This window comes from Arachis hypogaea, chromosome 12, assembly GCF_003086295.3.
Source record: "Arachis hypogaea cultivar Tifrunner chromosome 12, arahy.Tifrunner.gnm2.J5K5, whole genome shotgun sequence".
NCBI classification, from domain to species: Eukaryota; Viridiplantae; Streptophyta; class Magnoliopsida; order Fabales; family Fabaceae; genus Arachis; species Arachis hypogaea.
In genome coordinates this window covers 88,603,404-88,614,930 of record NC_092047.1, presented here as the reverse complement: position 1 = coordinate 88,614,930, position 11,527 = coordinate 88,603,404, and the positions used below count along the sequence as shown (strand labels likewise).

Here is an 11,527-nt window from a genome sequence, read left to right as displayed (position 1 = left end):
TTACTATGTGGATGAGAGACTAATGAGCGGATAATTTATACGCTTTTTGGCATTGTTTTTAGTATATTTTTAGTAGGATCTAGTTACTTTTAGGGATGTTTTTATTAGTTTTTATGCTAAATTCACATTTCTGTACTTTACTATGAGTTTGTGTGTTTTTCTGTGATTTCAGATATTTTCTGGCTGAAATTGAGGGACTTGAGCAAAAATCAGATTCAGAGGTTGAAGAAGGACTGCAGATGCTGTTGGATTCTGACCTCCCTTTAAATGGCGCGCTTCCAATTACGTTCGAAAGTAGACATCCAGGGTTTTCCAGAAATATATAATAGTCCATACTTTGATTAAGGATAGATGACGTAAACTGGCGTTGAACGCCAGTTCCATGCTGCATTCTGGAGTCAAACGCCAGAAACAGGTTGCAAAGTGGAGTTAAACGCCAGAAACAGGTTACAAACTGGCGTTCAACTCCAAGAAAGACCTCTACACGTGTAAAGCTCAATGCTCAGTCCAAGCACACACCAAGTGGTTCCCGGAAGTGAATTTCTGAATCATTTACTCATTTCTGTAACCCTAGTAACTAGTTTAGTTTAAATAAGACTTTTTACTATTGTATTTACATTCTCTTTGATTAGTTTTATGCTAACTGAGACCTTTATGGGGGCTGGCCATTCGGCCATGCCTGAACACTTATCACTTATGTATTTTCAACGGTAGAGTTTCTACACACCATAGATTAAGGTGTGGAGCTCTGCTGTTCCTCATGAATTAATACAAAGTACTACTGTTTTTCTATTCAATTCAACTTATTCCGCTTCTAAGATATCCATTCGCACCCAAGAGCATGATGAATGTGATGATTATGTGACACTCATCATCATTCTCACTTATGAACGCGTGCCTGTCAAACACTTCCGTTCTATATGCAAACAAGCTAGAATGAATATCTCTTAGATATCTAATACAGGGGACTGAGTCCGAGATATTAGAATCTTCGTGGTATAAGTTAGAACCCATGGATGGCCATTCTTGAGATCCGGAAAGTCTAAACCTTGTTTGTGGTATTCCGAGTAGGATCTGGGAAGGGATGGCTGTGACGAACTTCAAACTCACGAATGCTGGGCGTAGTGACAGACCCAAAAGGATAGTAAATCCTATTCCAGTATGATTGAGAACCGACAGATGATTAGCCGTGCCGTGACAGAGCATTTGGACCTTTTTCACTGAGAGGATGGGATGTAGCCATTGACAACGGTGATGCCCTACATAAAGCTTGCCATGGAAAGGAGTAGGAAGGATTGGATGAAGACAGTAGGAAAGCAGAGGTTCAGAGGGACAAAAGCATCTCTATACGCTTATCTAAATTCTCACCAATGAATTACATAAGTATCTCTATCCTATTTTAATTATCTTTTAGTACACTATAATCTCTTAATACATTTGAATCCGCCTGACTGAGATTTACAAGGTGACCATAGCTTGCTTCAAGCCGACAATCTCCGTGGGATCGACCCTTACTCACGTAAGGTTTATTACTTGGACGACCCAGTGCACTTGCTGGTTAGTTGTACGAAGTTGTGAAACAGAATTAAGAACATGAACGTGCGTATTGAGTTTTTAGCGCTGTTACCAAGAAAGGAATCATCACGATTTCGCACACCAAGTTTTTGGCGCCGTTGCCAAGGAACGAATGATCACGATTTCGCACACCAAGTTTTTGGCGCCGTTGCCGGGGATTGTTCGAGTTTGGACAACTGACGGTTTATCTTGTTGCTCAGATTAGGTAATTTTCCTTTCAAAATGTTTTCAAAAATCTTTCAAAAATTATTCCTTTTGTTTTCAAAAATCATTCTAAATTTTTAAGAATGAATTCTAAAGTTTCAAAATGGTATGTTGAATCTTGGCTGGCCATCAAGCTTTAGACTAACCTGGTATGATTCCTGGAATCTTGATTGAGGACTTTGAATTCATTACTTCCTTTTTCCTATATGTTTTTGAAAAAATATACAAAAAATCCAAAAAAAAAAAAAATAATAAAATCATAAAAATCAAAAATATTTTATGTTGTCTGTTTGAGTCTTGAGTCAATTTTTTAGTTTGGTGTCAATTGCATTTTTCTAAAAATTTATGTATTTTTCGAAAATTCATGCATTCATAGTGATCTTCATGATCTTCAAGTTGTTCTTGGTAAGTCTTCTTGTTTGATCTTGATGTTTTTTTTTTTTGTATCTTTGGTTGTTTTTCATGTGCATTTTTGCATTCATGGTGTCTAAGCATTAAAGATTTCTAAGTTTGGTGTCTTGCAAGTTTTCTTTGCATAAAAAATTTTTCAAAAATATGTTCTTGATGTTCATCATGATCTTCAAAGTGTTCTTGGTATTCATCTTGACATTCATAGTGTTCTTGCATGCATCATTGGTTTTGATCCAAAATTTTCATGTTTTGGGTCATTTTTATGTTTTTCTCTCTCATCATAAAAAATTCAAAAATAAAAAAAATATATCTTGTCCTTTTTTTTCTCTCAAAATTTCGAAATTTTGGGTTGACTTTTTCAAAAATTTTTAAAATTTAACTATTTCTTATGAGTAAAGTCAAAATTTCAATTTTAAAAATCTTATCTTTTTCAAAACTTTTTCAAAAATCAAATCTTTTTCATTTTTTTTATGATTTTCGAAAATTTCAAAAATTATTTTCAAAATCTTTTTCTTAATTTTATTTCAAAATTTTCGAAACTTAACTAACAAGTAATGTGATTGGTTCAAAAATTTGAAGTTTGTTACTTTCTTGTTAAGAAAGGTTCAATCTTTATATTCTAGAATCTTATCTTTTAGTTTCTTGTTAGTCAAGTAATCAATTTTAATCTTAAAAATTAAATATTTTTAATTATATCTTTTTATCATATCCTTTATATCATATCTTTTTCAAAATTTTATCTTTTTCAAAAAAAAATTTGATTTTAAAATATCTTTTCCAACTTCTTATCTTCTTATCTTTTCAAAATTGATTTTCAAATCTTTTTCAATCAACTAAATAATTGACTTTTTGTTTATTTCTTATCTTTTTCAAAACCACCTAACTACTCTTCTCTCTCCAATTTTCAAAAATACCTCCCTCTTTTTCAAAAATTCTTTTTAATTAATTAATTGTTTTAAATTTTAATTTAACTTAATTTCAATTTTAATTTTCGAATTTTAACCTTAATTTTTTAATTTGTTTAAATTTTCGAATTCTTCTCTTCCTCATCTTATTCTATTTATTTATTCAATTACTAACACTTCCCCTCATCTCAAATCACTGCTCCTATCCTCACCCTTGTGTTTGGATTATCCATTCTTCTTCACTCCTATTCCCTTTCTTCTTCTACTAACAATAAGGAACCTCTTTATTGTGACATAGAGGATTCCCCTTCTTTTCTTGTTCTCTTCTCTTTCATATGAGCAGGAACAAGAAAAAAGGCATTCTTATTGAAGCTGATCCAGAACCTGAAAGGACTCTCAAGAGGAAACTAAGAGAAGCTAAATTACAACAATCCAGAGACAACCTTACTGAAATTTTCGAACAAGAAAAGGGGATGGCAGCCGAACCTAACAACAATAATGCAAGGAGGATGCTTGGTGATTATACTACACCTACTTCCAAGTTTGATGGAAGAAGCATCTCAATCCCCACCATTGGAGCAAACAATTTTGAGCTGAAACCTCAATTAGTTGCTCTAATGCAACAGAACTGCAAATTTCATGGACTTCCATCAGAAGATCCCTACTAGTTTTTAACTGAGTTCCTGCAGATCTGTGAGACTGTTAAGACTAATGGAGTAGATCCTAAAGTCTACAGGCTCATGCTTTTCCCTTTTGCTGTAAGAGACAGAGCTAGAACATGGTTGGACTCATAACCTAAAGATAGCCTGAACTCTTGGGATAAGCTGGTCACGGCCTTCTTGGCTAAGTTCTTTCCTCCTCAAAAGCTGAGCAAGCTTAGAGTGGATGTTCAGACCTTCAAGCAAAAAGATGGTGAATCCCTCTATGAAGCTTGGGAAAGATACAAGCAGATGACCAAAAGGTGTCCTCCTGACAAGCTTTCAGAATGGACCATTCTAGATATATTCTATTATGGTCTGTCTGAGTTCTCCAAGATGTCACTGGACCATTCTACAAGTGGATCCATTCACCTAAAGAAAACGCCTGCAGAAGCTCAAGAACTTATTGACATGGTTGCAAATAATCAATTCATGTATACTTCTGAGAGAAATTACGTGAATAATGGGACGCCTCAGAAGAAGAGAGTTCTTGAAATTGATGCTCTGAATGCCATATTGGCTCAGAACAAAGTGTTGACTCAGCAAGTCAACATGATTTCCCAAAGTCTGAATGGATGGCAAAATGCATCCAACAGTACTAAAGAGGCATCTTCTGAAGAAGAAGCTTATGATCCTGATAACCTTGCAATAGCAGAGGTAAATTACATGGGTGAACCTTATGGAAACACCTATAATTCATCATGGAGAAATCATCCAAATTTCTCATGGAAGGATCAACAAAAGCCTCAACAAGGCTTTAATAATGGTGGAAGAAACAGGCTCAGTAATAGCAAGCCTTTTCCATCATCTTCTCAGCAACAGACAGAGAACTCTGAACAAAATACCTCTAATTTAGCAAACTTAGTCTCTGATCTGTCCAAGGCCACTCTAAGTTTCATGAGTAAAACAAGGTCCTCCATAAGAAATTTGGAGGCACAAGTGGGCCAGCTGAGTAAAAAAATTACTGAAACACCTCCTAGTACTCTCCCAAGCAATACAGAAGAGAATCCAAAGAGAGAGTGCAAGGCCATTGATATAATAATCATGGCCGAACCCACAAAAGAGGAAGAGGACGTGAATCCCAGTGAGGAAGACCTTCTGGGATGTCCAGTGATCAACAAGGAGTTTCTCTTTGAGGAACCAAAGGACTCTGAGGCTCATCTGGAGACCATAGAGATTCCATTAAACCTCCTTATGCCCTTCATAAGCTCTGATGAGTATTCTTCTTCTGAAGAGAATGAGGATATTACTGAAGAGCAAGTTGCCAAGTACCTTGGTGCAATCATGAAGCTAAATGCCAAATTATTTGGTAATGAGACTTGGGAAGATGAACCTCCCTTGCTCATCAAGGAACTAAGTGATCTGGATCAACTGACATTGCCTAAGAAGAAACAGGATCCTGAAAAGTTCTTAATACCTTGTACCATAGGCACCATGACCTTTGAGAAGGCTCTGTGTGACCTTGGGTCAGGGATAAACCTCATGCCACTCTCTGTAATGGAGAAACTGAGAATGTTTTAGGTGCAAGCTGCCAGAATCTCATTAGAAATGGCAGACAACTCAAGAAAACAGGCTTATGGACAAGTAGAGGACGTGCTAGTAAACGTTGAAGGCCTTTACATCCCTGCTGATTCCATAATCCTAGACACTGGGAAGGATGAGGATGAATCCATCATCTTTGGAAGACCTTTCCTAGCCACAGCAGGAGTTGTGATAGATGTTAACAGAGGAGAATTAGTCCTTCGATTGAAGGGGGACTACCTTGTGTTTAAGGCCCAAAGCTATCCTTCTGTAACAATGGAGAGGAAGCATGAAAAGCTTCTCTCAATACAAAGTCAAACAAAGCCCCCACAATCAAACTCTAAGTTTGGTGTTGGGAGGCCCCAGCCAAACTCTAAGTTTGGTGTTGAATCCCCACATCCAAACTCTAAGTTGGTGTTGGGAGTCTATAAAATTGACCTGATCACCTGTGTGGCTCCGTGAGAGCCCACTGTCAAGCTATTGACATTAAAGAAGCGCTTGTTGGGAGGTAACCCAATTTTTATTTATTTAATTTTACTTTTATTTTTATTTTTCTTTTATATTTTATTAGGTTCATGATCATGTGGAGTCACAAAATAAATACAAAAATTAAAAACAGAATCAAAAATAGTAGAAGAAAAATTACACCCTGGAGGAAGGACTTACTGGCGTTTAAACGCCAGTAAGGAGCATCTGGCTGGCGTTCAACGCCAGAACAGAGCATGAATCTGGCGTTGAATGCCAAAAACAAGCAACATCCTGGTGTTTAAACGCCAGGAATACACCCTGAGAAAAGCTGGCGCTGAACGCCAGAAACAAGCATGAAGCTGGCACATGGGCGTTGAATGCCCAGAACAAGCATCACTTTGGCGTTTAAACGCCAGAAATGCATGCAAAGGCATTTTGCATGTCTAATTAGTGCAGGGATGTAAATTCTTGACACCTCAGGATCTGTGGACCCACAGGATCACTTCAGGATTTATGGACCCCACAGGATCCCCACCTACCTCCACTCATATTCTCCCCTCTTCTCATTCATCCTCTCTTCCCAATAAACACCCTTCCCCAAAACCCTTCACCAATCACCTCAATCTCTCTTCCCTATTACCAACTACCACCACTCACATCCATCCACTCTTCCCCAAAAATCCCACCTACCTTCAAAATTTAAAATCACTTTCCCACCCAAAACCACCCACTATGGCTGAACCTACTCCCTCTCCCCTCACTATATAAACCCCTCCATCCCTCCTTCATTTTCACACCACACAACCCTATCCCCTCTATCTTGGCCGAATACACCTCCCCCTCACTCTCCTCCTTATCTTCTCTTCTTCTTCTTCTTTTCTTTCTTCTCTTGCTCGAAGGCGAGCAATATTCTAAGTTTGGTGTGGTAAAAGCATAAGCTTTTTGTTTTTCCATTACCATTAATGGCACCTAAGACCGGAGAAACCTCTAGAAAAGGGAAAGGGAAGACAAAAGCTTCCACCTCCGAGTCATGGGAGATGGAAAGATTCATCTCCAAAGCCCATCAAGACCACTTCTATGATGTTGTGGCCAAGAAGAAGGTGATCCCCGAGGTCCCTTTCAAACTCAAGAAAAATGAGTATCCGGAGATCCGACATGAGATCCAAAGAAGATGTTGGGAAGTCCTAACCAACCCCATTCAACAAGTCGGAATCCTAATGGTTCAAGAGTTCTATGCAAACTCATAGATCACTAGGAACCATGATCAAAGTGTGAACCCGAATCCAAAGCATTGGCTCACCATGGTTCGGGGGAAATACTTAGATTTTAGTCCGGAGAATGTAAGGCTGACGTTCAACCTACCAATGATGGAAGAAAACGCACGCCCCTACACAAGAAGAGTCAACTTTGATCAAAGGTTGAACCAAGTCCTCATGGACATATGTGTAGAAGGAGCTCAATGGAAGATTGACTCAAAAGGCAAACCGGTTCAGCTGAGAAGATTGGACCTTAAGCCTGTAGCTAGAGGATGGTTGGAGTTCATTCAACGCTCAATCATTTCCACTAGCAACCGGTCTGAAGTTACTATAGACCGGGCCATCATGATCCATAGTATCATGATTGGGGAGGAAGTAGAAGTTCATGAGATTATACCTCAAGAACTCTACAAGGTGGCTGACAAGTCTTCCACTATGGCAAGGTTGGCCTTCCCTCACCTCATTTCCCGTCTATGCAATTCGGCTGGGATTGACATAGAGGGAGATATCCTCATTGATGAGGACAAGCCCATCACTAAGAAAAGGATGGAGCAAACAAGAGAGCCTATTCATGGATCTCAAGAGACGCATGAAGAAGCTCATCACCAAGAAATCCCTGAGATACCTCAAGGGATGCACTTTCCGCCACAGAATTTTTGGGAGCAAATCAACACCTCCATAGGAGAATTAAGTTCCAACATGGGACAACTAAGGGTGGAACATCAAGAGTACTCCATCATCCTCCATGAAATTAGAGAAGATCAAAGAGCAATGAGGGAGGAGCAACAAAGACAAGGAAGAGACATAGAAGAGCTCAAGGATATCATTGGTTCTTCAAGAAGAAAACGCCACCATCACTAAGATGGACTCATTCCTTGTTCTTAAATTTTCTGTTTTTCATTTTTTATGTTAAATGTTTATCTATGTTTGTGTCTTCATTACATGATCATTAGTATTTAAGTGTCTATGCCTTAAAGCTATGAATGTCCTATGAATCCATCACCTCTCTTAAATGAAAAATGTTTTTAATTCAAAAGAACAAGAAGTACATGAGTTTCGAATTTATCATTGAATTTAGTTTAATTATATTGATGTGGTGACAATACTTTATATTTTCTGAATGAATGCTTGAACAGTGCATATGTCTTTTTGAAGTTGATGTTTATGAATGTTAAATATGTTGGCTCTTGAAAGAATGATGACAAGGAGAAATGTTATTTGATAATCTGAAAAATTATAAAAATGATTCTTGAAGCAAGAAAAAGCAGTGAATACAAAAGCTTGCAGAAAGAAAAAAAAAAGAAAAAAAATAGCGAAAAAAAAAGAAAAAGCAAGCAGAAAAAACCAATAGCCCTTAAAACCAAAAGGCAAGGGTAATAAAAAGGATCCAAGGCTTTGAGCATCAGTGGATAGGAGGGCCTAAAGGAATAAAATCCTGGCCTAAGCGGCTAAACCAAGCTGTCCCTAACCATGTGCTTGTGGCGTGAAGGTGTCAAGTGAAAACTTGAGACTGAGCGGTTAAAGTCAAGGTCCAAAGCAAAAATAAGAGTGTGCTTAAGAACCCTGGACACCTCTAATTGGGGACTTTAGCAAAGCTGGGTCACAATCTGAAAAGGTTCACCCAATTATGTGTCTGTGGCATTTATGTATCCGGTGGTAATACTGGAAAACAAAGTGCATAGGGCCAAGGCCAAGACTCATAAAGTAGCTGTGTTCAAGAATCAACATACTGAACTAGGAAAATCAATAACACTATCTGAACTCTGAGTTCCTATAGATGCCAATCATTCTGAACTTCAATGGATAAAGTGAGATGCCAAAACTATTCAAGAGGCAAAAAGCTACAAGTCCCGCTCATCTGATTGGAGCTAAGTTTCATTGATAGTTTGGAATTTATAGTATATTCTCTTCTTTTTATCTTATTTGATTTTCAGTTGCTTGGGGACAAGCAACAATTTAAGTTTGGTGTTGTGATGAGCGGATAATTTATACGCTTTTTGGCATTATTTTTAGTATATTTTTAGTAGGATCTAGTTACTTTTAGGGATGTTTTTATTAGTTTTTATGCTAAATTCACATTTTTGGACTTTACTATGAGTTTGTGTGTTTTTCTGTGATTTCAGTTATTTTCTGGCTGAAATTGAGGGACTTGAGCAAAAATCAGATTCAGAGGTTGAAGAAGGACTGCAGATGCTGTTGGATTCTGACCTCCCTGCACTCAAAGTGGATTTTCTGGAGCTACAGAACTTCAAATGGCGCGCTTCCAATTGCGTTGGAAAGTAGACATCCAGGGCTTTCCAGAAATATATAATAGTCCATACTTTGATTAAGGATAGATGACGTAAACTGGCATTGAACGCCAGTTCCATGCTGCATTCTGGAGTCAAACGCCAGAAACAGGTTGCAAAGTGGAGTTAAACGCCAGAAACAGGTTACAAACTGGCGTTCAACTCCAAGAAAGACCTCTACACGTGTAAAGCTCAATGCTCAGCCCAAGCACACACCAAGTGGTCTCCGGAAGTGAATTTCTGAATCATTTACTCATTTCTGTAAACCCTAGTAACTAGTTTAGTTTAAATAAGACTTTTTACTATTGTATTTACATTCTCTTTGATTAGTTTTATGCTAACTGAGACCTTTATGGGGGCTGGCCATTCGGCCATGCCTGAACACTTATCACTTATGTATTTTCAACGGTACAGTTTCTACACACCATAGATTAAGGTGTGGAGCTCTGCTGTTCCTCATGAATTAATACAAAGTACTACTGTTTTTCTATTCAATTCAACTTATTCCGCTTCTAAGATATCCATTCGCACCCAAGAGTATGATGAATGTGATGATTATGTGACGCTCATCATCATTCTCACTTATGAACGCGTGCCTGACAAACACTTCTGTTCTACATGCAAACAAGCTAGAATGAATATCTCTTAGATATCTAATACAGGGGACCGAGTCCGAGATATTAGAATCTTTGTGGTATAAGTTAGAACCCATGGATGGCCATTCTTGAGATCCGAAAAGTCTAAACCTTGTCTGTGGTATTCCGAGTAGGATCTGGGAAGGGATGGCTATGACAAACTTCAAACTCGCGAATGCTGGGCATAGTGACAGACGCAAAAGGATAGTAAATCCTATTCCAGTATGATCGAGAACCGACAGATGATTTGCCGTGCCGTGACAGAGCATTTGGACCTTTTTCACTGAGAGGATGGGATGTAGCCATTGACAACGATGATGCCCTACATAAAGCTTGCCATGGAAAGGAGTAGGAAGGATTGGATGAAGACAGCAGGAAAGCAGAGGTTCAGAGGGACAAAAGCATCTCTATACGCTTATCTGAAATTCTCACCAATGAATTACATAAGTATCTCTATCCTATTTTAATTATCTTTTAGTACACTATAATCTCTTAATACATTTGAATCCGCCTGACTGAGATTTACAAGGTGACCATAGCTTGCTTCAAGCCGACAATCTCCGTGAGATCGACCCTTACTCACGTAAGGTTTATTACTTGGACGACCCAGTGCACTTGCTGGTTAGTTGTACGAAGTTGTGAAACAGAATTAAGAACATGAACGTGCGTATTAAGTTTTTAGCGCCGTTACCAAGAAAGGAATGATCACGATTTCGCACACCAGAGACATTTTTATCCTTTGATCTATTGACCTATTTAAGAAAATTTTTAAATATATAAGTTTTGATTCGTTTTCCTTTTTACTTTTTTTTATTGGCAGCGTCAGATTAACTTAACCATATACAATTATTTTTGACACAGAAATTGATTTTTTTTAAATAATTATATTTTTCACTATGAATAAATTTTTAAATTCAAATTTTATTATCAGATTTTCTAACTCAAACTTTAGCCAATTAAACTAAACCTGATGTTTTTTAATTAATTTTTCGAGTCTTATGACTAATACTATCTCCATCCAAAATAATAGCAAAAGAAAAAGCAATTCAAGAAAGTAAAAGGTGAAATTGAAGCAAAATAAATAAATAAGATAAAGATTCATCCAAAAAATAGTGAGTGATATGCTGCTACACATTGCCACTGTAAACTCAAATGCCACGTTTTCGTTAGGGTATGTAGGCTTTGTTTGTATTTTTTGCCATAAATTTTGTTTTAAATGTGGCAACAAAAGAAAAACATTTATAAAGCGTTGTCCCGTTTAACAAGGTGTACTTTTTAAGTGTGGCCTTATGTATAAGAAAACCTCCTTACTTTATAAGCATAGTCGAAAGTCTACATTATACGCTAGGCTTTTGGCTTTTAGAAGCAACATCAATAATATAGCACCACAATAAATTTCAAAAAGCATGGCCACAGAGAATTGGATGGCCACATCAGAATAAGTGACCGTTATAAAAGCATGGCGTAAAGCCCAAAACAGTGGCCAATGACTATGGATTTTGCGACTTTAGACCATTATGCTATTTAAGCATGTGGAAACATGATAAATTTTCTGTTGAAAAAAAG

General features: G+C 37.5%; 1 non-coding gene across 1 annotated transcript; it reads right to left on the bottom strand.

The window, feature by feature from the left end:
* Positions 1–3,967: 3,967 nt before the first annotated feature.
* LOC112730755 (small nucleolar RNA R71) lies at positions 3,968–4,075 on the bottom strand. The gene has a single exon (XR_003166566.1). It is a non-coding gene; the product is annotated as a small nucleolar RNA R71 (small nucleolar RNA).
* Positions 4,076–11,527: the final 7,452 nt, after the last annotated feature.